Source organism: Furipterus horrens, unplaced genomic scaffold (genome assembly GCF_987537825.1).
Source record: "Furipterus horrens unplaced genomic scaffold, mFurHor1.1.pri manual_scaffold_17, whole genome shotgun sequence".
NCBI classification, from domain to species: domain Eukaryota; kingdom Metazoa; phylum Chordata; class Mammalia; order Chiroptera; family Furipteridae; genus Furipterus; species Furipterus horrens.
This window is the reverse complement of record NW_028327187.1, coordinates 42,916,691-42,943,328: the sequence shown is the minus strand read 5'-3', so window position 1 is coordinate 42,943,328 and position 26,638 is coordinate 42,916,691. Positions and strand designations below refer to the sequence as shown.

At 42.8% G+C, this 26,638-nt stretch overlaps 1 pseudogene; it reads left to right on the top strand.

The window, feature by feature from the left end:
* The first annotated feature begins 5,198 nt into the window (after positions 1-5,198).
* On the top strand, positions 5,199-6,135 carry LOC149990911 (elongation factor 1-beta pseudogene; annotated as a pseudogene).
* Positions 6,136-26,638: the final 20,503 nt, after the last annotated feature.

Genomic DNA, 26,638 nt, shown 5'->3' with positions numbered 1-26,638 from the left:
ACGAGAGCAGAAAATGATCACATATGATCTTTACATCTGCTTTGCTGGAACTTACACAAGGAACTTTTCAGGTGACTTTCAGTTTGCCTTGCAGGGCACAGGAGCTGAGCCTGTAAACACCTGTTTATTCCGTATCCTCTGAGTTTTCCATTGTGCCTTAAGGTCCCTTCTAGCCATCTTTCAGGAAAGCAACCTTCGTTCCTTCCCTGGAAAGACTGCCATGGACCGCACAACCAACCAAGGTACCAGGCCTTTTTTCTCATTCTTTTCATCACTTTGAATATTTCTTGCCAGTCCCTTCTTGCCTGCAAAGTTTCTTTTGAGAAATCAGCTGTCTTATGGGAACTCCTTTGTAGATAAGTCTCTTCTTTCGTCTTGCTGCTTTTAAGATTCTCTACTTTTAACCTTTAGCATTTCAATTATGATGTGTCTTGGTATGTGGTCTTCTTCGGGTCTAGCTTGTTTGGGACTCTCTGCTTCCTGGACTTGTATGTCTATTTCCTTCACCAAATTAGGGAAGTTTTTCTTCATTATTATTTCAAATAAGTTTTCAATTTCTTGCTCTTTCTTTACTCCTTCTGGCACCCCTATGATTCACGTGTTGGTATGTTTAAAGTTTTCCCAGAGGTTCCTAAGCCTCTCCTCTTTTTTTTCAATTCTTGTTTCTTCATTCTATACTAGTTGACTGTTCCTTTCTTTCTTATGTTTCAAATCATTGATTTGAACCCAGCTTCTCTCCCTTCATCATTGGTTTTGTGTGGATTTTTCTTCATTTCACTTCGTGTAGCCTTCAGTTCTTCCTTTATGCGTTTGCTGTACTCAATCATTTTTGTGAGCATTGCTATCCCAGTGTTTTGAGCGCTGTGTCTGTTAGGTTGGCTATCTCCTCCTTGCCTAGTTATCCTTCTGGGGCCTTGATCTGCTCCCTCTTTTGGGCCATACTTCTCTATCTCTTCAACTTGATAGCCTCCTGTGTTTGAATCTGTGTCTTAGATACAGCTATTGCACCTGTTGTGTTGTAAGGGGCAGAGCCTTAGGTATTTGTCAGTGCTATTCGACCTGTTTCACCACCTTTTGGTGCTGTATGTCAGGGAGGGGTCAGAGAGGGAAAAATGCCCCTTGTCTGGCACTTGCTCCTTTTTCAGTCACTTTACCAACTTCTCTTATGCGACTGGCACCCCTCTAGCTGTAATGATTCCTAGAGTGGGTGGGTTTGCAAATATTCTAGGACTGTGGGGGCCTCTAAATGGACTCTCCTGATAGATCAGCAGTTTCTTCCGCTGCTCCAACCCCCACTGGCTTTCACAGCCAGAAGCACTGAGGCTTTATTTTCCTAGTGCTGGAACCCTGAGCTGTGGTCTGGCCTGGGACTGGGATCACTCCACAGGTGTCCCTCCCATTTTTTGTAACATGCGACTGCCCTTTCTACTGGCTGACCACAGTTACCACCTGGCTATGGCCGCCACCACTGCCTCACCTCTTCCTCTCCACCCCAGCACCCTGTCTCCACCCCTCCTACCTGACTGGATAGGTATTACTACTTTATATCTTTGTTTGTTGGACTCCCATGCAGTACAATTTTCTGGTAGTCCTCGTTGTTTTTTGTTTTGGGGTAGATGTAATCCTTCTTATGGCTGTGGAAGGAGGCAAAGCCTGTCTACCTATGCCTCCATCTTGGCTGGAAGTCCCCAATTTTTATTTATTAATATCTACACCTTTTTTGCCTGTCCCCCCAAACCTCAGCCCCTTCTGGCAACCATCAAAATATTCTCTGTAATTATGATTCTGTTTCTGTTCCATTTGTTCATTTATTTTATTTTACACTTTTATTCAGTTATTGATACATATGTAATTATTACCATTTATTGTTCATACTTTTTATCTTCTTCATAAAGAAGACCCTTTAACATCATATATTAATGGCTTGGTGATGAACTTCTTTAGTTTTTTCTTGTCTGGGAAGCTCTTTATCTGCCCTTCGATTCTAAACTATAGCCTTCCTCGGTAGAGTAATCTTGGCTGTATGTCCCTGCTTTTCATGACTTAGAATATTTCTTGCCAATCCCTTCTAGCCTGCAAAGTTTCTTTTGAGGAATTAGCTGACAGTCTTATGGGAACTCCCCTATAGTTAACTAACTGCTTTTCTCTTGCTGCTTTTAAGATTCTCTGTCTTTAACCATTGGCATTTTAATTATGATGTGGCTCTGTGTGGTCCTCTTTGAGTCCATCTTACTTGGGACTCTATGTGCTTCATGGACTTGTATGTCTATTTCCTTAACGACTGTAAGGAAGTTTTCTGTCATTATTGTTTCATATAGGGTTCCAATTTATTGCTCTCTCTCTTCCCTTTCTGGCACCCCCATGACGTGAATGTTGGTACGCTTGAAGTAGTCCCAGAGGCTTGTTAATCTATCGTCATTTTTTTGAATTCTTTTTGTTCTTGTTGTTCTGATTAGGTGTTTTTTGCCTCCTTATGTTCTAAATCTCTTACCTGATTCTCAGCTCTAAACCATCTATTGTTAACCACTGTAAATTGTTCTATATTTTAATTAGTGTATCCTTCATTTTTGACTGGGTAATTTTTATGGTTTCCATGCTCTTTTTTTTTATGCTGTTGAGGTTCTCACTAAGTTTACTGAGCATCCTTTTAACCAAAGTACACCTTGTACTGCAGCCTAGCCTTGATTGCTGTTGGCTGGTCAATGGGAAGCATTTACCAAGCCTATCAGCCGCAAGGACTGGCAGTGACCACTGACAACCTACCTCTGAGCACTGTGGAAGATCAGCTGTGCAGGGGCCTACTCTGCAAAGCAGGAGTTACTTCAGCAGGGCTCTGGTGCTCACTGAGTCCACTCCTTGAGTGTGTCACTTGTGGGGGTGGTTGGATGGTGCTCTGACATGCTCTGTAGCTGTCCACTGGGTGCACAGGCTCTGGGGCCTCCCAAGAAGTGGGGGCCAAGGTCAGCCACTCCTGTGTTCTCTCCAGGGCCACCCAAATAAACTACATAGTGATTGCAGATGGCTGCTACTTGTGCTGGGCTTGGAGGTGCCTAAGTATGTCCAAGCTGTGAAACGGTCAGTGGCTGCTAGTGCCAGGCATGGTGAATGCTGAGGCCAGATGCTGTTGTTTGAGAGAATTTAGGAAGATCTGAAGCAATTAGCCAAGGCAAGCCACTGTTGGTATGGAAAAGCCACTGGAAACCGCCTGGGTGGGCCCAAGTGTTAAGAGTCTCAGATATGGCCCCTGCCTGCCAGCTCTGTGGCTCTATGGGGTAGGTGCTCAGAAAAAGAACAATGGCCTCTACCAGCACCTTTGTCTGGGAGAAATCTGCTCCCCAGCATTCGCCCTGATGCCAGACGATTCATTTCTTCCCCGTATGTGTCTGATGCCTTTCACGCTGCTGTACCTGTGCTGGAGCTCAGAGGGAGTGAGTCCGAGTAAATCTGTGTGTGAGCCTTTTCAGAGGAACTGCCTGGGACTCCTGCAGTTTGTCTTCCACAGCCTCAGTCCCCTCTGGTTTTACAGCCAGATGTTATCACTTATCTTCTTGGTACTGGAATCCTGGGTTGAGGGGCCTGGTATGTGGCTGGGACTCCTCACTCCTGAAATGTCCCTCGGATTTTTATCTACCACACGTGGATGTGGGACCAGCTTGTTCTGTGTCTCTGCCCCTCTTAACAGTCTCAATGTGGCTTCTTCTTTAATTCTTTAGTTGTAGGGCTTACATTCAGCTTGATTTCTGACAGTTCTGAATGATGGTTGTTCTGTAGTTCAGTTGTAATCTTGATGTGGTTGTGCAAGGAGGCAAGCTGTGTTTACCTATGCTGCCATCTTGTCCAGTTTCTTATGTATCAGTAAGTGCTTCCATACCCTTTCATTATGAATTAAGTGAAATATCCATCATTCTGGAGTCAGTGCATTAAAAACTGTTGTCTAAACTTCTTATCCATAAGAGTCAATTGATCTCTTATTTCCCTGGCTTCCAGTTGATATCAAGTACCCCATTTGGAAAGACACCTGGGAACTCAAGCAGGTGGTTTATATTCTCTATCTGCATCATGGACCAGCGTTAGCTTCGGGCAAAGGGGCACATTGAGACCACCTGGCCCACAGCAATGGGTAGGGACCATGAGTTCCTGTGGATCAGGACTTACTTGCTGGCTTAATAAATAAGGTCTCAGACAACATCTTTCCCTTTTAATATTAACTTTTAACAGGTTACAATCTTAGAAGTTTGTAAAAACAAAAGGGCAATTCAAGGGTTTCACTCTCCTTCCGATGAGGCATTTTTTAAAAAGCAGAGACATTTGAACAATGTTTGCAACGGTGCACATATGGGGGAAAATGTCTCTGGGACATTCATTTATAAATTCTTTTTATCCACCCAGTGCTCAGAAATTCAACACTCAGAATAAGATGCTTCAAAATGCTTTAACCTTTGCCAGGATTTATTATAATATGGAAACTATACCACCGACTGATAATGAGAGAGTTAAAGAAATTATTGACAATCAAAGGCTTTAACAATATTTTCAGAAGCCAATTCCATGAATAAATATCCACTTAGAAATGTCACTGAGCACAGATTACATGCTTAGGAGTAATCTAAAAACCCATGAAAATCTACATGATGAAAATTTAAATTTCTGAAGGACAGAAAAGTAGATTGAAACAAGAGTCAAGATGTGTCGTATGCTCGAATAAAGAGACTTAACTTCATGAACATATAAATTCCTCATCAGTTAATTAAATAATCCCAAGGAAAATCCAAAAGGCTTTTGAAGGTTTTGTTATTTTCTACTGCTCATAAGGGAAGACTAACAGGCAAGAATATCTGGGAGAGTTATGACAATGAACAGCTATGTTGTACGAGAACTAGTCTTACCATATGTGGAAATACGGTTGGGCAGGAGGGAGGAGTAGGTTTACAGTTGTCCATGTGCAGTAAAAAGACACACAGGTTATGATTATTATTAATAAATAACACGAGAATAAATTCACAACTGTAAACTTAATTTTGTCCACCCCATATATAGTAGAACACAAAGTCCAAGAATAGACCGGCAGACACACAAGAATTTAGTATACAATTTGGCACCCTGTCAAATCAGTAAGACTAAAGATGGTCTTGGGACATGGGGTAGCTGTCTACAGTAAGTTCTCCTGCCACAATAAGCCAAGAGAAACCCTACGTAGATCAAATAATTAAATGTACAACTAACACTTTTCTTCTCCCTCTTAGCACCGGGTGCCAACCGCCAGCTCCCTGATCAGCGGAGGCCATGGGTTTTGGAGACCTGAAAGTCCCTGCAGGCCTCCAGGTGCTCAAAGACTACCAGGTGCTACATCAGGGCTATGTGCCATCACAAGCAGATGAGGCAGTGTTTGAAGCAGTTTCCAGCCACCACCTGATGACCTGTATCATGCCCTACGCTGGAATGATCATATCAGGTCTTACGAAAAGTAAAAGACCAGCCTGCCAGGAGTGAAGAAAGCTCTGAGCAAGTATGGCCCGGCTCATGTGGAAGATACCACAAGAAGGGGAGCTATGATGATGACATTGATCTCTTTGGATCTGATGAGGAGGAGGAAAGGAAAGAAGCAAAGAGGCTAAGAGAAAAACCCCTTGCAGAGTATGAGTCAAAGAAATCCAAAATCCTGCACTTGTTGCCAAGTCTTCCATCTCATTAGATGTGAAACCTTGGGATGATGAGACGGATATGGCAAAGTGAGAGGACTGTGTCAGAGCATTCAATCAGATGGCTTGGTCTGGGGCTCCTCTAAACTGGATCCAGGGTGGTACAGAACTTAAAATTTTCGTACAGTGTGTAGTAGAAGACAATAAGTTTGGGACAGGTATGCTGCAGGAGCACATCACTGCTCTTGAGGACTATGTACAGTCCACGGATGTGGCTGCTTTCAACAAGATCTAAAACCCATTATAGATCATTGCCCTTAAATAAAAGCTTGAAAGATTAAAAAATGTACAACGAACAGAACCATACACCTACTAGAAGAAATACTGAGCAGGAAAATACATGGAGCAGGAAAAACCTTTCGTGCATTTGACCCAAAAAGCCATTAAAAACAGATAAATGTGATCACATAAAATTCGACATGTTAAATAAACGTTAGAAAAGCAATGATAAGTGGGAAAAAATATTTCAACTCACATCACCAGCCTTCCTCATATATAGCAAGGTTCTAGATACCATTTAAGAGAAAGAGTAGCAACCCAATAGAAATAGACATTAGCGATTCACAGAAAACACACACACATACACAAGGCTCTTAAACACATGAGATTCCCCAGCCACTCATACAAGGAAAACACAAACAAAACTACACTCCTGTATAATTTCTTACATATCATGAGTTCTCAACCAAACCCGCCCATCTTATGGGCCTGAAACGCCTGCCATATCCTGCCATCTCTTGGGTCTGGCTCATCTCAAGTGGCCCCAAGACTGCTTTACCCATGAAATGGTTATAATCCCCCTTGTAAACAAAGTGGAATTCTTTATATGAAAATCCCTGACCCTTATAGCTCGATTGCCCTCTCATGCCATCAGATCTTCTCTGCGGAAGTTGAGTTTTTAAGTTTCGGAAATAATGCCAATCTTCTGCCTCACTATTAACAACTAAAAACGTATGCGCGTGCACCCCACCACCCCCTTAATAATGTCTTCAAAAAATACCCCAACTCTTTTCTTTCCTTCTGGACTTTTTGTGTACATCTACTTGGTTCTCCCTATACATAGTTTTGTGTTACTACCACCCTCTTTTACTCAACTACCCGAAATTACTTCTTTAAAAAGCTTCTTCGTTTCTCTCATTAATCGTTACCCTTCTGTTAGATCCTTCCTACTGCACAGAACTGTAAATAGATGAAAACTAACCCACCAGTATTCCCATCACGTAGGGTAGCCCTTGAAGATCTGGGGACTTGTTCTTCCATGTAGTTAAATGCATGTGAGGAAACGGAGCTATCATATTTCAGTTCAAAAATTCATTAAAAGAAAGGTTCCTTCCCTAGGGATACATTCCAGGGAGCCCAGTCCCTGAAGGCAGTGCACTCCATCCAAACCCACCAGGCAGAACCACGGGCGGCCCCGTAAATGGGTCGGAAGGGAGGAGAGACGCGGTCCACGGGCCCACCCGATCCTCCTCTCTGCGGCCGCAGGCCTAGGACGCGGGACACCCGAGGGGATCTACTTGGAGGCTCTCCCTACGTGCAACAGGGTCCGAACTCAGCTAGCCTCGCTGAAACTCCAGACCCACCTTAACCGCCCCGCCATGAGGCGGATGGGCAGCAGCCACCACTGACCCAGGTCGCACGTCGTGCACCGGCTGCCCGTTCGCTGCAGGACGGGCAAGGCCCCACCCAAGCCCAGATCCCAGCCCCTAGCCCCGCGTTCCCCCGCGTCACGGAGAGGCCAGGAAAGGCAAAGGAAGAAAGGCGGAGGGGACCCACCTGGCTGAGGCTACGCCGGAAGGAAAGACCCGGTCCGTTCTGCTCCTCGCGCGGGCGCAGGCGGGACTCCACCGCGCCCCTCACCCAGCCATGCTCCACAGCGGCGGGCGCCACCCTTCCCCCCAGGGCCGCCTTACTCCAGTTCCTGTGGGGGGTGGGGTCTGCCGGTACCGGGAGGGGGTAGTCCGTCTCCGTGGTCTTGGCCCCGCCCAGGGGAGGCGTGGGACGTCCTCAGACGGTTCCGGGGACCAGAAGGGGCGGGGAGAGGTGGGCTTGAGAAAGTCGGAGGGAAAATCTCCAGTCCACTGCCATTTCCTTAGGAGAACCAATTTGTCCCTCTTGTAGGGTCCCTGCCGGCAAGAGGACAAACGGTGGATGTGATGGAACAATAAAACGGAAAATTTACTGTTCAACATCGCAAAACTAGAGGAAAAGACGTTTCAACAAGTAGTGTTTGGAAACGATGTTACAGGTTTGAATCATGCCCGGGCCTGAGGTTATTCAAACTTTCACTGCTCCCTCCGCAGGTGAGAGGCAGATTCCCAAGAGCAGGCACTGCCTACGCTCTGTCACCTCCTCTTTGCGAGGGCCTGCTAGGGAGCCAGCGCCCCTTCCTCCGTTCCCCTGGGGCTGCTGCATTCGGATCCACGCCGCCCAGGTGGGGTGCGGGGGCAGGTGCTGGGTCCGAAGGAGTCACAGCGACTCGCAGGTTTCTCCTGCCTGGCCGGTGCCTTGATTTCTCTCTTTCTTCCTATTAAAAAAGGAACACGCTCCTCTTGCAAAATCGTGTTCACGTAAGGGAGGCAAGTGTAGTGCAGGAAGGAAAAGGAACACAGCAGGTAACGCGGCTCGTCAAGAGATGAGGCGTTTCAAATAAAGATTTAAAAACTATAGTCTAAGGAGCTCTCCAGGTCTCCAGGCCCATGGGCCACCTCCATCTATTTGGTTAACAAGCAACTGACTGAGAAGATATTTGTTGACTCTTTCCTGTAAGAGATGTCACCCTTCGTTGGTTATTTTTTAAGGAAAATACACCTTCACGAGGGCAGAACGGTTTCAAGGGAGAACTGGTCTCCACCCCCGCCACCCCCCCCCCCCCCGCCTGACCAGATCCACTCCCCAGTGTGACCACCCTTAAATGAGACACATTTAAAAGAAATTAATGGACATTACATCAAGCCCAGGGCAACAAGCACACTGACGGCCCCTAATGCGTCAGAATTTCCTGCCCCCAGTGCACTCCCACAAAGGACGCGCGCAGGCTCAGGTCTCCCCACACCGCCTGCTGTCAGGCTACTCCCAGCCTCGGGCTCAGGCTCTGACTCAGCTCTTTTCTCACCCATTCGTTTGCAGTATGGACAGACGTGGGTGGGCTACTCCAGGGCTGGAGAGAGGACAGTGAGGACTTAGGGGCGAGAGGTGCTTAGTCCTGGCCGCCAAGCTGCCTCTTAGCATTTCAGGTCAGCACGGGACATCTCACAAAACCCAGCTGCCTTCAACTCCTAGGGGTTGAAGAGAGGGCCTCACGCTCTGCCACAACTTCCCTACCTGGTAGGGTGGAAAGTGAAGGAGCCTCCATCTCCTCCCCAGGTGGAATTACCCTGACGGATCCCTGGGCTCTGGATCTCAGCTGCCCCGCGGATTCCTCCCGCTGTTTCTCATCCTTCACTTTAGGGGGTTGTGGCCATTTCCCCATGCAGAGATCCAGGTCAAAGCCTTTTCTCCGGCCCCATTCCCTGGTCAGTCACAGATTCAGTTACTAGTCATTGTGCCAGGAAACCGAGGTCTAAATGGCTTTGCCATTGTGTAGCAGAGTGGCACAGGATGGATTCACACACAGGCTGCAAACCCATTGTTCTCTCCTTGCAAATAGCCAACAAGCACGCAGAAAAGACTATCAACATAAATAGTCATGGGGAAATTAAAATCATGGGGCAGCCAATATAAAAAATGGAAATCACACATGTGATGAGGATGTGGAGAGAATGGAACTGTCACACTGCTGGTGAGAATAGTGTGTGGTGCACGGACAATGCAGAAAACAGTTTAGCATTTTCACAAAAAATTAAAACATAGGGTGACCACGTGATCAGCAATTCCACTCCTAGCATATATCTCAGAGAACTGAAAACAGACATTCAAGCAAAAGCTTACACATGACTGTTTATGGTAGTATTATTCAAAAGCCCAAAGGGGAAACAAGCCCCTTGAATGTGTAAACAAAATGTGCTCTATCCATACCATGGACTTTTATTTAGGTATAATACGGAATAAAGTACTGACACATGCTAAAGCATGGATGACCCTTGAAAACGTGATGATACGTGGGGAAAAAAGCCAGACACCAAAAAACACACTAAGACTTCACTCACATGAATGTCTAGAACAGTCAAACCTACACAGAGGAAGTAAATTGGTTTTTGCCAGGGGCTAGTGAGAGGAGAATGTTCAGAGGAAAGTGGTTCCTCTACCATCTCAGGTTCAAGTGGCTAGTTCCTGCAAATTGATCTTAACAGAAAAAAGTTTACTTATTATGCAGGAACTTTCAGACGAAGCGGCCCCCTAAACAGCTGGAGATGTTATATAGCAACTTCACAAGGGGGTTGGTAGATTAGGACTTCAAAGTATGGAAGGCTCTGATGAGGCCTGTTTACACAATCAGTTGAAATGTTCTAATATCCAAGATCAAGTGCCCCTAATCATGAACCCCCAAGTTTGGGCGGTGGGTGTCTCTCATAAAGCTCGGCTTTTGTCAGATAAGGGAAGCTCTCAAAAGGCTTGCTTCTGCTTCTGCTGTAGCTCAGAGGTTTTCACTTTGAAGTGTTTTCATACTATTCAGGTGGGTTATCAGTTCCATCTGGAGAACGGGGGATGACTGCTAATAAGTATGGAGGCCCCAGGCAATGCACAGGTGGGAGCTGACCTTGGCCTGCACCCCCGGGGGAACCCCAGGGCCAGTGCACCCAGTGGACAGGTACAGACTGTGTTAGAGCACCAGCACCCTGTCTCTGTTCAGCTGATCCTCCACAGAGGACAGAGGTTGGTGGTCAGTGGTCACAGCCAATCCTTGCAGCTGAGTGGTCTAGGTAAATACCTCCCATTGATCTGCCAATAGCAACCAAGGCTCAACTAGAAGACGAAGGTGTACTCAGCCCACATGAAGGGTGCACCTTGAGTATCCAGCTTGGGTGATAGGCGAGGCTGTCCCACTGTACTCTACAGGACACCTACTAGATTAGGCTGTGCTACCGAGACAGGGATTCATTGTAGCTCTACCTAATACATAGAAACAAATACAGGGAGGATGCCAAACTGAGGAGACAAAGAAAGGTGGCCCAAATGGAAGAACAGATCAAAACTCCAGAAGAAGAGCTAAACGAAATGGAGATAAGCAATCTATTAGATGCAGAGTTCAAAACACTGGTTATAAGAATGGTCAAGAAACTTAGCAAGAACTCAACAGCATAAAAAAGATCCAGTCAGAAATGAAGGATTCACTAATTGAAATAAAGATCAGTTTACAGGGAATCAACAGTAGGGTGTATGAAGCTAAGAATAAAATAAATGATTTGGAATATAAGGAAGAAAGAAACAACCAATCAGAACCTACCATTTGTGATAAAATGGATGGAACTAGAGAGAATTATACTTAGCGAAATAAGCCAGGCAATGAAAGAAAAATCCCATATGATATAACCTAATACAGGAAACTGATGAACAACACAAACAAATGAGCAAGATTGAACCAGAGGCATGTAAACAAGAAACAGACTAACAGTTACCAGGAGGAAGAAGGGGAGGGAGAGGAGGGGGTAAGTAGGAGAAAGGGTTAGTAAAGGAACTAGTATAAATAACCCATGAACATGTACAACAAGGTGGGGATTTACTGTGTGGGAGATGGGGTGGGCTGGGGGGAGAGCAATGGGGGAAAAGTGGGACAACTGTAATAGAAAAACAATAAACAAGTCAAATATTAAAGTAAAAAAAAAGAAAAGAAAAATAAAAAATGAAGATAGCATAAGCAGCCTCTGTGACAACTTCAAGAGGTCCAACACTTACATCATAGGGGTTCCAGAAGGAGGAAGGAAAGAACCAGAAATTGGGTTGTATTTGAAATACTAATGAAAGAAAGCCTCCCTCATTTAGTGAAGAAAAGAGACATGCAAGTCCAGGAAACACAGAGTTCCAAACAAGAAGGATGCAAAGAGGTCCACTCCAAGACACATCGTAATTGAAATGCCAAAGGTTAAAGATAAAGAGAGAATCTTAAAAGCAGCAAGAGAAAAGAAGTTACCTACAGGGGAGTTCTCATAAGACTGTCAGTGGATTTCTCAAAAGAAACTTTGCAGGCTAGAATGGATTGACATGAAATATTCAAATTAATGAAAAGCAGGGACCTACAGCCAAGATTGCCCTATCTAGGAAAGCTCTCATTTAGAGTGGAAGGGCAGATAAAGAGCTCCCAGATAAGAAAAAGCTAAAGGAGTTCATCATCACCAAACCATTATTACATAAAATATTAAAGGGACTTATTTAAGAAAAAGAAGATCAAAGCTGTGAACAATAAAATGGCAAAAATACATATCTATCAATTGAATCTAAAAAGCAAACTAAGCAAACAAGAAGAACAGAGACAGAATTATGGATATGGAGAGAGTTTTGATGGTTGCCAGATGGGAGGGGAGTGGGGGGATGGGTGAAGAGGTGAGGGGATTAAGAAGTACAAATAGGTAGTAACAGAATAAAATATAAAATAAAGTACAGTACAGGAAATGGAGCAGCCAAAGAACTTATATGCATGCCCCATGGACATGAACAATGGTGGGGGAATTACCTAAGGGAGTGGGGTTGCTGGGTGGAGGGGGGCAAAGGAGAAAAAATCAGAACAACTGTAATGGTATAATCAATAACATATAATTTTAAAAAATAACAAAAAATAAAATTAAAAAATTAAGGATAAAACGCAAAGTTGAAAAAATAAAATTATGTTAAAAAACTAAAAACATTTACAAAAACAACTATGCCAATCAAAATTGATTAAGTAATTCTATTTTGAGTATCTTATTGAGATTATGGGTGAAAATACCAACTAAGAGAGCTGATTATGGTTATATTTACAGAGCTGTAATTGGTTGTGTCTCTATTTGGGACTGGAGACAAGGGCTTTTTGTTTTAAGTATTGTAGAAATATTTAACTGCTTAATTAAAGTTCAGGGCAGCTATTTTAATGATCCCTTTTACAAAATTGTAAATATATGGAATAAAATTCTGCAAGGTGCACACTGTACGACTAACCGGGTCTCCTCTGAGAATGGCATGAACATTAGGGCTGGTGGACGGAGGTGGCGTCCATTATTCGCCGATTACCTAACATGTGCCAGACACTGTTCTTAATGCTGGAAATACAGCCATGAAAGAGACAGAAAAGTACCTGTTGAGATGGCTCACCTTCTAGTTGGGGGTGGGCACTGAAAAATAAGATCAGAAGACACAAATATCATGCTAGATAATGATAAGTGCTATGCAGAAAAGCAGAAGTGGGGGCAGAACAGGGCATGGGGAAGGTGTGGAGATTCGGACCTTTGGGGGAGTGGGGAGCTGTGCAGCAATGGTCTCACTGAGAAGATGAAATGAAGACCTAAAGGAAGTGAGGGAAGGGAGGGTCCTGTGGAGATCTGGGGGATGACAGTCGCAATGAGAGGGCATATCCTGTGCTTCTTGCTGATGTTGTGACTCTGCCAAACAATCTTTCAGCCACTGACTAAGAGTCATCCCCCACCCCCAGGTTTTTTTGATGCAAGACGTGGTGTGTTGTTTTCGTATTTTGGCAGCGCGGACTTGGTCAGGTTTAAGGGCAGAATCACCTCGATGGTTTACATAATCAGTATACAGTTTAAGCCCTGGCCACTTTGAATAAGTTGAGGCTCTAGCCACGCATACTAAGTGTGTGTGCCTCTGTAAAATGGATCTCTTTGGAATACGTGTGCAAATTGGTCCTCGCATACATGTTAAGTGGCTCCGCCCAGTTTTGTAAGCTGTTTACAGCCACTTGGGTGCCAGTGTTGTACAAAACCCAGTTGTTTCGGGACACCCTGTGCCAGGATCCTCCTCTTGTCTCACTGGGATCAATGAGTTCTGTATCCCTGGATGTGGGGCTCACAGGTTCCTTATTTAATTAACGTCAGGGACAGTAGCTAAAGTAAGCAGAAAGGCTGAGCAGTGTCTTTGGCCACAGCCTGAACCCTAGCAATTTATTGAGTGATGTGAATAAATGGTCACAGTTGATTACATCCCCATGGGTCTGCAGGACAAAGTTGGAGGCTTAGGCTTATTTCTTCTAAGGGTGTGCAGGGGCTAGAGGGGTTTCTTTTACAGAACTAGGAAGACTGGTGTGTCCTTTCTTGTTAAAGTTATGATATTTGCTTAGAGATGTTGATTTGTACTTGTGGCAAAGGTATTCAACAACGTTCCCTTTCCATTTCAGGTCCCAGTGTTGTAAGAAAACCGAAGAGGCTGATCCGGAGCTTCCGCGGCGCTGCCGTGGGTTTGACCCAGAGTTCAAGCACAGATGCACACAGGACACTGCTCGCACTCTTCTGTTAGGTATGTATCACCACTCTCAGTTCTCCTTTGATTCTGTGCCACCCCGTCCGTATGAGAGGCTCCTTTTCCAAGGTAGGTCTCTCGCTGAGCCATCCCTGTGGAGCTCTGGCTGCGCACCGTGTCTGTGTGTCCTCCATCGTTGTATTGTTCATTATGCTGATCCTGAGAGTTCTGCCTGTGCCCTCGGAAATAGTAGCCTATTTGGTAAGTTCCAACACTCCTGACCCCAGTTCAACATCCAAGCCCAGAAAAGGCCGTTATTTTACTAGAACTGATTTCACGCGTCTAATAGGCACAGCTTATATCTTTCCTTTCTGCTCTGTGTTTTACTCCCTTGATTTTAATAAGCATGACTGTGAAACATTTTGGTCCAGTGTATCCTGATGTCAGGGAGGTTTGGTAGAAATATTATGTACATTAGGCTCCAACAAGTATTATAGCTATGTTCTTAGTGCTCAAACTTGAGCCAAGGAAGACAGACAGGGTTATTTCAGTAACCTGAGGCCTTTTAAAGCTGTCAGAGTAGCCTGGTATTTTCACAAACCCTAGAGCTGGGAAAGCATTCAAGTTGATCCTGTTTGTCTCTCTGATTGCTGAGCAAAGGACCCTCTACATCAGAATCTCTAAGGATGATGTGAAGCCTCTCTTTCAAGAGGTACTCTGCTATCGGGCCTCCTAGTTGAGCAGTTTTGTTTATTGCTAATTGAAATCTCTATTGGGAAGGGTCCAGAATGACTCATTTGTGATTTGTTTACAGGAAGAAAAGGACAGCTATCACATGCCAATCCTATATTATTCTTCTGGTCTATACTATGTGGGGTATCAGAGTAATAGCAACAATGAAAAGCTTACTACTATTTATGATGTATTATTCTTTTGTGATTTTAATAGTAATACACATGCAGGTGATTTAGAAAGTCATATATGTTTGATGAGGATGTCGTAAGGAGTCTTCTCCAATAGCTGCATGGACTTATCACCTTTTTTAGAAAAGTATATTTTATTGATTATGTTGTTACAGTAGTTCCAATTTTTTCCCCTTTGCTCCCCTCTGCCCAGTACCCCCCCTTCTCTCCAGAAATCCCACCCGCCTTTGCTCATATCCATGTGTCGTGCACATAAGTTCTTTGGCTTCACCCTTTCCTATATTATTCTTAACCTCCCCCTGTCTATTTTGTACTGACCAATTATGCTTCTTAATCCCTGCACCATTTCCCCATTTCTCCCCCTCCTTCCTCCCAGCTGATAACCCTCCAAATTATTCCCATACCTATGATTCTGTTCCTATTCTGGTTTGCTTAGTTGGATTTTGTTTTTATTTTTTAGATTCAGTTGTGGATAGTTGTGAGTTTGCTGTCATTTTAGTGTTCATAGTTTGATCTTCTTTTTCTTAAGTAAGTCCCTTTGACATTTCCCTTGCCTGGGAAGCACTTCATCTGCCCTTCCTTTCTAAACGATAGCTTTGCTGGATAGAGTAATCTTGGTTGCAGGTTGCCTTTCATCACATTGAATACTGCTTGCCAGTCCCTTCCTGCCTGCAAAGTGTCCTCTGAGGAATCAGCTGGTAGTCCTATAGGCACCCTGCTGTAGGCAACTCTTTGCCTCTCTCTTGCTGCCCCCAGGACTCTGTCTTTATCTTTCACCTTTGGCATCTCAGTCATGATGCATCCTGGCGTGGTCCCCTCAGGGTCCAGCTTGCCCAGGACCCTCTGTGCTTCCTGGACATGTATGTCTGTTTCCTTCACAAAATTTGGGAAGTTTTCCTCATTTTTTAAATTCTTGCTTCTTTGTTCTGTACTGGTTGACTGTTCTTTTCTTCCTTATGTTCCAAGTCATTGATTTGAACCCTGGTTTCGTTCCCTTCACCATTGGTTTTGTGTGGGTTTTTCTTCGTTTCACTCAGCATACCCTTCACTTCTTCTCTTACATGTTTGCCATACTCAAGGATATCTGTCAAGCCTGTGAGCACCTTTATCACCAGTGTTTGGAATTCTGTGTCTGTTAGGTTGTCTATCTCTTCATCTGTGAGGTTGGCTATCTCCTTGTCGCTTAGTTCTCCCACTGGAACCTTGATCCGTTTCTCCATTTGGGCCATACTTCTCTGTCTCCTCATTCTGGCAGGCTCCTGGGTTTTTTTTCCTCCACATCCCAGGTAGAGCTGTCGCTCCTGTTACGTTGTAAGGGGAAGAGCCTTAGGTATTCGTCAGTGCAAGGCGACCTGTTTCACCATATTGTGGCCCTGTATGTGGGGGAGGGGTCCGAGAGGGAACAATGCCTCCTGCCCAGCACTCGCCCCTTTTTCAGGCAACTCTCCCACGTCTGCACCAGACTGGTGCTCCTCTAGCTGCTGCCCTGGCCGTCGTTCCCAGAGTGGGTGGGTCTGCAGATGTTCTAGGATTGTGGGGGCCCTTTAAACAATCGGACTCTGCTGAGGCCGACAGTTTCTGCTTCCGCCCCAAACTCCACTGGTTTGCACAGTCAGAAGCAATGAACCTTGATATTCCCCAGTGCAGGAACTGTGAGCTGCGAGGTCTGGTGAGGAGCTGAGAACGCTCCCCAGGTGTCCGTCCTGACTTTTGAAAACGTGTAACTGCTTTCTGCTGGCCTGCTGCTGCCGCCGCTGCTGCTACCACCACACTGCATCCTCTCTGCCCCGGCTCCACCCCTCCTACCTGTCTGGATGAGTATTTCTTCTTTATATCTTTGTTTGCTGGACTTCCACATAATTTGATTTTCTGAAACTTCTGGTCGTTTCTAGTTTTGAGATAGTTGTATTCCTTCTTAGTTGTGGAGGGAGACACAGCATGTCTATCTACGCCTCCATCTTGGCCAGAAGTCCTCACAGTTTTGATCTTTTACTTAAATAAGTCCCTTTAACATTTTGTATAATAAGGGCTTGGTGATGATGAACTCCTTTAGCTTTACCTTGTCTTGAAAGCACTTTATCTGACCTTCCACTCTAAATGATAGCTTTACTGGATAAAGTAATCTTGGTTTTAGGTCCTTGCTTTTCATCACTTTGAATACTGCTTCTTGCCAGCCCTTCTTGCCTTCAAAGTTTTTTTTGAGAAGTCAGCTGATGGTCTTATGTATACTTGTGAATGTGAATGTAATTATCTGCTTTTCTCTTACAGTGTTTAAGATTCTCTCTTTATTTTGAAACTTTGGCATTTTAATTATGATGTGTCTTTGTATGGTCCTCTTTTTGTCCAACTTGTTTGGGATTCTCTGTGCTTCCTGGACTTGTATATCTATTTCCTTCACCAAATTAGGAAAGTTCTTTTTTCATTTTTTTTCCAAATAAGTTTTCATCTTCTTACTCTTCATCTTCTCCTTCTGGCACTTCTATGATCCAGATGTTGGCACTTCTGGAGATAACCCAGTCTTCTTACACTCTCCTTGATTTTTTGAAATCTTGTTTCTTCTCTCTGTTCTGGTTGAATGTTTATTTCTTCCTTTCGTTCTAAATCATTGATTTGAACCCAAGCTTTCTTTTCTTCACTGTTGGTTCCCTGTAGGTTTTTCTTTATTTCACTTAGTTTAGCCTTCACTTCTTCCCTATGCTTCTGTCATACTCAATGAGTTCTCTGAGCATCCTTATCACCAGTGTTTTGAACTCTGCATCTGATAGGTTGGCTATCTTTGTTTCATTTAGTTCTTTTTCTTTTCTTATTTTTTCATTTGGGCCATATTTATTTGTCTCCTTAATTTGGCAGCCTCCCTGTGTTTGTTTCCATGTATTAGCTAGAGCTGCTTTCACTCTATCTCTTAGTACTGTGACCTATATAGAAAAGGGACCTGTAAATTGTATGAGTTGGAGCCTTAGGTAGTTGCCAGGGCAGGGCAACACACTTCACCTCTTTGTGGCTCAGAGAGGTGACAATGCTGCTGCCTGGCTTCTGGAGGCTTGCTTGGTACTCGCCCCACTTCCAGTCACCTCACCCACCTTCCGTATGTGATCATGCCCTTCCAGATGTTACCGTGGGGTTTGCATACATTCTAAGCCATGTGGCCCCTTTAAGTTGTGACAGTTCATCAGTTTCCTCTTCAGCTTCAACCTCCACTGGTTTTTACAGCCAGAGGTAATGGGGTTTTATCTTTCTGGTGCTGAAGCCCTGGGCTGTGTGGTCTGACCTGGGGCTGGGGTCGCTTTCTCCCAGTGTATACCTCCCAGTTTTTATCCACCAGATATGAATGTGGGACTGTCCATTCTGTCACTGGTGCTGCTGCCTCCTCTTCAAATCACATAGGCTTTCTGCCCACGCATCTACCCCTTCTACCTATCTGAATGAATGTGGGTTCTTTAAATTCTTCATTGTCAGACTTCCATACAGCTCAGTTTTCTGATGGTTCTGACTATTATTTGTTTTTGAGATCTGGTTGTAATTCTTTCTATGGTTTCATGAAGAGGCAAAGAGCGACCATCTATGCCTCCATCTTGACCAGAAGTTGTCAACTAACTGCTTTTCTCTTGCTGGTTTTACAATTTTCTCTTTGTTTATAACTTTGAGATTTTAATTATGATGTGTCCTGGTGTGGGCCTCCTTGGGTTCATCTTTGGACTCTCTGAACTTTCTGGACTCTTGTACATCTATTTCCTTCACCAGATTAGGGATGTTTTCTGTCATTATTTCTTCAAAAAAATTTTTATTTCATTTTAGAGAGCAAGGAAGGGAGGGATAAAAAGAGAGAGAGAAACATTGATCTGAGAATGAAACATCAATTGGCTACCTTCTGTATGTGCCCTGACTAGGGACTGAACCTGCAACCCAGGCATGAGCCCTAGCCAAGAATTGAACTGGCAAGCCTTCGGTTTGTGGGCTGGTGCCCAATCAACTGAGCCACACTGGCTGGGCTCAAATAGGTTTTTAATTCCTGTTCTCTCTCTCTTCTCCTTCATGTACTCCTATGATACAAATGTTGGTACACTAGATGTTGTTCTGAATACCCCTTTAACTATCCTCATTGTTTTGGATTTTTTTTCTTTTTGTTGTTCTGTTTGGGTGCTTTCTGCTACCTTCTCTTTCAAATTGCTGATTCTATCCTCTGCTTCATCTAACCTACCATTGATTCCCTCTAATATATTCTGCATTTCAGTTATTTTATTCTTTATTTCTGACTTGTTCCTTTGTATTTTTTCTATATCCATTGTAATGCTTCCTATCTCTTTGTTGAAGTTCTCACTAAAGTAAACTATTCTTCCCCTAAGTTCATTGAGAATCCTTATAACCAGTGTTTTGAACTCTGTATCTGATAAATTGCTTGTTTCCATTTTGTTTTGTTATTTTCCTAGAATTTTGTTCTTTCATTCACTTGGGACATGTTTCTTTGCCTCCTCATTTTGGCTATCTCCCTATGTTTGTTTTAATGTATTAGGTGCAGCTGCTATGTCTTCTGGTCTTAGTAGAGTCGCTTTTTGTAGTAGGTGTCCTTTGGGGCCCTGTAGTACAGTCTTTTTTTGTCACCTAGCCCTCATTTTGTAGGTAAGCCTTGATTGCTGTTGGCATCTCAACGGGAAGGATTGACCCTCAGGCTGATTGGCTGTAAGAACTGGCTATGACTACAATGGAGGAGCTGTTGTGCAAGGGCTGACCCTGTGGAGCAGAATTTGCTTTAGCAGGGTTCCACCTATTGAGTGTGTTGTTTGTGGAGTTGGTTGATGCTCTGGTGATCTAAAGCTGGCCACTCAATATGTTGGTCTTGGGGTCTCTTGGGAGGGATTTTGGTGCAGGCCCAGGCCACTTGCTGCCTGTGTTCTGCCTATGGCCACCTGGCATGAGCTACAAAATGATCTGCAGATGGCTGCCTATTTTCCTGGGCTTGGAGGTACCTGAGAGAGGCTAAGCTGTAAAACATAGTTGACTGTCTGCGGCTAGTGCTGGGCTTGAGGCTGCTTAGCAAGATGTATGGGGTATGCTAAGGCCAGGTGCTACTTGTTTGGGATTTATGAAGCTTGAGAGATTTTAGGAAAGTCCACAGCTTAAGCCAAGACAGGTCGTCATGTATGGAAAAGCCACTGGAAGCAGCTTAGGTGGGCTGGCAAGTTTGGTTGGGCAGGGTCTCAGAGAATCACTAGGGTGAGCTGAAGGGTATTCACCAGGTTGTTGGAGACTCGGTTATATTTCCTGCCTGTACCTGCAAGCTGAGTGGGAGAAGGGCTCAACAAAGGAAGAGTAGTTTCTGCCAGTACTTCTATCTTGGTGAAAGCTGCCCCTCTACCTCTTGCTCTGAAACCAGACAAGGTAGTTCCTCTCTGTATCTCCGAGGTGCTTTTATAGCTATTGCACCAGTGCTGAAGCTCAGGGTAAGTTAGTCTACCAGCAACTAATTTTGTGCATGGGCCCTTTAAGAGGAATGCTTAAGACTCCAGCATCCCCCTGTCTTAGCCACAGTTCCCATTGGTTTTCATACTAGAAGTTAAATGTACCTGTCCTTCTCTTTCTGGCACTGGAACCTGGACTGGGGAGTCTGATGTGGTGCTGGGACCCCTTGCTCCTTAAGGGGGACCTCTGCAGCCAAGATATCCCTCCAATTTTTATCCACCACACATGGATGTGGGACCAGCTGATTCTGTGTCTGAGACTGTACCAGTCCCAACTTGGCTTTTTAAAGATATCCTTAGCCTTAGTTATAGGACTTCTGTTCAGCTAGACTTCAGGTGGTTCTCAATGATGGTTGTTCTGTAGTTTATTTGTAATTTTGATGTGATTGTAGGAGGAGGTGAACACAGTGTACGTATACTTACTCCACCATCTTGACCAAACTCAAATGATCTGCCTTTGATTTTGCTTATTTTTTTTCTTCTGTTTGATCGAGTCTGTTGTTGAAATTCTCTACTAAATTTATCAGTTCAGTCATTGCAATTTTCAGCGCCAATATTTCTTCTCAGTTCTTTTTTATTGTTTCTATTCTATCATTGCATTTCTCATTTTTTGCTTGTATTGTTTTCTTAATTTTGTTTAGTTGTATATCTATGTTCTCTTATAGCTCACTGAGCTTGCTAAAACAGTTATTTTGAATTTCTCATTAGGCAATTCATATATCTCCATTTCTTTGGTGTCAGTTGCTGGAAAGTATTGTGTTCCTTGGTGGTATTGTGTTTCCTTGATTTTTCATGTTCTTGGAAGTGTGGGATTGCTTCTTGTCAGTGTATAGATTTATATGTTAAACTGATCCAAAAACACACTCACAGAAACACTGAGAATAACACTGACTAAATGTCTGAGTACCCCATGTTCTAGTGAAGTTGTTAAATAAAATTAACCATTGAAATGCTGTAATTGATAATGTTAATATTTGTGAAAATGTAGATGGTGTAATGAATATGATTATTATTATGATGATCTTAATAAAGGTGAATTTGGTGATAATTATTATGTTGAAGATAAGGACAATAAAGGTGCTTCTTCTGTACACCTATTTGGAAGAATTCAGCTGTGCAACTTAAAGGCTATAATATTTTGTACTCTGAATGGAGTATCTGTGGAACCAAAGTTTTGCTGCCCTGAAGCTACCCTTTTGGGATATTAATTTTAAGTTGTTTATTAAGAAACAAAAATGCTCAGAAAGAACTTTGACCCTACCCCTTTTCCCACCCAAGATATTCAGATGGAGAAATATGCTTCAGGAAGGGAATCTAAGGATGCTACCTTAGCATAATTTGAATTAAACATTGCATATAGGAAGGGTGCAGGCAGGGGCCTATTAGCTAGATAACCTCTGTGTCCCATTGTTTCTGAGTTGCCTATCAAGAATTTTTTTGCCATATATGTTCAGCTTTTCCTCAAGAAGCTGTAAATCATGTTTTCATAGTTCTGAAATCTAATACCCCATCCCTCCTTTTTTTAGTCCAAAAATGTCTTATATACCCAATGTTCCATCATTGTCCTTGTAATTTTCATGCCTATGCGAATCCTCCATACATATATATTAAAACATTTGATTTTCTCTTGTTAATTTGTCTCTGCTAATTTGAATAGCAGCCCAGCCAGAAGAACTTATAAGGTGGGAGAAAAAGTATCTATATCTATCTATCCCCTACAACGGTAATAATGAAGGTAGTGAGATAGTCATGATGATGGTTTTCTCATGATGGTTGTGGTGATGATGAGTACAAAGCTGATGAAGATAATGGTGATAAATGAAAATGATGAGAATGGTGAGGAAGATGATGGTGATGATGGTAATAGAAGTAATATAGATGATATGATTATGATTATGATGGTAATGATAATGGTATGAAGATGATAATTTTGATGATGGTGTAGAAGATGATGTTTCTGGAGATGAGGATACTGATAAAGTACATAAACATGATGGTGACAGTGAATTGAATGATGAAGATTATATAATGAAGATGATGGTTATGATGAAGAAGATAAAGATGGTGATGAAATGATGATGATTATGATGTTGATAATGGTGGAAAAGATGATGGGAATCAGGACTTTGAAAGTGATGGTGATAATAATAAAAATGATAATGATTATGATTATGAGGTTGCTGATGGTGGTGATAGTGATAATTGTGAGGATTGTGATGATAACAAAAATGATTTTATTGACGATCATGGTGATAAGGATAATGGAAATGATAATTAAGATGAAGATGGTGATGATAATAAAGATAAAAAAGAAGCTGATGATGGCGGTGAGATATGGATGATGTCTTTGATTTTGTTGACAATAACAGCAGTAATGAGTGCAAAGATGATGAAAATTATGACTAGGAAGAGAATGGTGATGCTTATGTGAAGAATATGAAGATGACAAAAAAGATGATGGTGGTGATGATGAAATGAGAATGATGATGCTCATCATTGTGGGGACAATGATAATATTGTAGATATTGTAGATGATGACAATGGTAATAATAACTGTAATGGAAATGGTGGTGATGATGATGACAATGACAGTGGTGGTGGTAATGATAATGGTGAGGAGATAATGGTAATGATAATTGTGTTGATAATGGTGATGATGAGGATTATGATGTTATAAAGATAGTGATAATGACTGATGAGAATGAGGATGATGCAAATAATGTGATTAATGAACACATTGATGATAATGTTGATGATGGAAGTATTGATTAGGATGGTATTGTTGATGAAAATGATAATGGTGGTGATGACAATGAGGATGATAATAGTTAATAATGTTTATAAAGATGGTGATGTTGGTGGCAATGATGGTGAAATTAATTGTGAAGATGGTAAGGATAATGCTTCTGATAATGAAGCTGGAAATGATAGTGATAGTGATGATAATGATAAAGATGAGGTTAGTGAGAAAGGTGAGGATTACATTGGTGAGATGATGGTGAGAATTGTACTGTTGTTTAAAGTTACGATGATGGTGACAGAAAGCTGGTGATGATTTTCCTTACTGGTGTGGCTCAGTGGGTTGGGTGTTGACCCACAGACTGCAAAGTTGCCTGTTCAATTCCTGATCAGGACACAGGCTTGAGTTGTGAGGCTGGGGCCAGGTCCCTGGCTGGAGGTGTGTAAGAGGAAACAGATTGTGTTTCTCTCCCTCTCTCCCTCCCTTCCCCTCTCTAAAAAGAAATAAAATCTTTTTAAAAAGATGATGATGATGGTGATGGACGTGGTGATAATCGTAGTGATGATAATGCTGTTGATGATGATGGTGACTTTTACTGGTGATGATGATAAGGATGGTGAAGATAAGTGTTAAGGTAATGAAGATAGTGGTGACAATGAAGATGATGATGGCAATGTATGTGATGGTGAGAAATATGGGGAAAATAATGGTGATGGTGATGGTAAAGATCATGATGTTGGTAATAATAATTGTGATGATAAGAATCTTATGATGATGTTAAATCTGGTGATAGGTATGAAGATGATGATGATGATAGTGATAATAATGATGATATTGGTGATAATAATGATGTTGGTGATAATTATGAAGACGATGAAGATGATACTGATTGTGGTGATGATGACTGTGCTGATAATGGTGAGGATAAGGATGCTAGTGATGATAAATATGAAGATAATGTTGAATGGTGATATGATGATGAAAATGGTAATAATGAAATAATAAATATGGTCATAATTCTGATGATGATGGTGATAATAAAGATGATGCTAATGTTAATGATGATAGTGATTATGATTGTGATGAAGATGAAAGCAGTGATGGTGCTGATAATGAAAGTGACAATTCTGGTAAAGATGGTAAAGATGATCATAATGGCATATATGTTTGTGTGAGCTGCCATAACAAAATTAGAGACTGGATGACTTAACAGAAATTTATTTTCTAACATTTCTAAAGGCTGGAAGGCTAAGATCAAAGTGCCAACAAGGTTGGTTTCTGGTGATGCCTCTCTCTTTAGCTTGCAGTTGGAGCCTTCTGTTTCCTCACATGACCTTTTCTCAGTGTGTGAACAGAGAAGACTGAGCTCTGGTGTTTCTTACTCTTTTCATAAGGGCACAAGTCTAATAAGAATAGAGCCTTAACATTGTGACCTCATCTAATCTAACTGTCTTCTGAAAGGCCATATCTCCAACTTCAGTCACATTTGAGATTAGGACTTCAGCATAAGTATTTGGGGGAGGTCACAATTCAGTCCCATGACATATGGTGAGAATTACATGAAGATGATGGTGAGGGGTGATAATGATGAGGATGGTGATGGTTATGGTGATGATGATGATCATGATAATGGTGGTGACGATAATGATGTAGTGATGAAGGTGATTGCTGGAGCTGCTGACAATAAATATGATGATTGTAATTATTATGAAGACTCTTGGTTATTAAGATGATGATGTCGATAATTGTAATGGTGTTGGTAATTCTGATGAAGACAATGTTCTTGGCAATGATGATGATGGTGACAATGATGGTGAGAATGATGGTGTTGATAATCATGGTGATAGTGATGATGATGGCAATGGGGAGGCAGAAATACAGATGAATAAGTAGAGCACAGGGGATATTTTAAAGATTTTATTCATTTCTTTTTAGAGAGATGGTAAGGGAGAGAGAAAAAGAGGGAGAGAAACACCGATGTGTTGTTGCCTCTTGCATGTCCCCACTGGGGACCTGGCCCACAATGCAGGCATATGCCCTAACTGGGATTTGAACTGCAAGCTTACACTCAATCCACTGAGCCACACCAACCAGGGAGAGCACGGGGGATTTTTTAGGGCAGTAAAAGTATTCTGTATGGTACTGTAATGGTGGATAATACACATTTCCCAAAACCCATAGAATGTATAACACAAAAGTGAGCCCTAATAGAAACTAATAATGTGTCAATATTGCCTCATCAATTATAAAAAGTGTACCACAGAATTGTTGGATATTAATAATGGGGGGCTTATGTGTATGTGTGTGGGGTATATATGAGAATTCTGTATTCTCCATTCAATTTTTAGATAAACCCAAAACTGTTAAAAAGTAATATGTATTAATTTTTAAAATTCAACCAGCTTAAAAACAATCCATTAAAAAAAGAATAGGTCAACAATAAAGGAATCAGGGTTAGATTGATATCTGACTTTTCAATAGTATTCTGGATGCAAGAAAGCAATACAATGATCATTTTTAAAATATTGAGGAAAAGGTCTTTGAGTCTAGATGGTTTATCTAGCCAAATTGTTATTCAAATGTGAAGGAATAATAAAATATTTTTGGGATACTAGCCCTTAAGAAGTCTGCTACACAAAACCCACACTGTAAACCAAATCAGGAGTAGTCAAATCAACTTCTGGCCAAGATGGAGGCCTAGATTGACATGCTCCATCTCCCTTCACAACTAAGAAGAACTACAACTACCACAAAACCATAAATAACCAGAAGTTCCAGAAAATAAAGCTACATGGAAGTCCAATGTATGAAGTTATAAACAAGTGGTGCTTATCCAGACAGGTAGGAGGGGCGAATCCAGGGCAGGGAAGTCAAGCTGTGCTGGTGGGGGGGCAGCTGCAGTGACGGGTGGTGGGACAGTGGTAAGCACAGACACCCGTATTTAAGGGGAGGTGAGAAGCACCTGGGGAGCAGGCAAACCTGTCAGCTTGAAATTCCAATGCCAGGGAAGGCAGAACCCCATTGCCTTGGACTGTGAGGCCCAGACGGGGCGGGAACGAAGGAAGAGGCTCCTGGTCTCTCAGTGGAGAGTGAACAACAAGAATCCATCTTGGACCCCCACCCCCACACAAAACACCACAGCGTGGTGAGAAGGGTTGCCCGGTAGTGACGAGTGCATGGGGCTCTGCCCCCTATAGCGTAGGAAGTGTGGCAGCCCTGCCCAGGAAGCAAAGGTAAACAAAAAGCTGTCAGGATGGCAGGGATCATGATAGAGTTCCCAATCACACAGCTGACCAGACAGCAAATATATGATCTATCGGACCAGCAGATAGAGAATCTTTCTGAGGCTCAGTTTAGAGCTATAGTTATAAGAAAGCTTACAGACCTAACAGTGGATCTTAAACAAGACAGGGAAGGAATGAAGGTTAGTCTTGCTGAAATGAACGAAAACACATCCGAAATAAGTGGTGAGGGAAGGAAAACTAGGGATCAAATCAA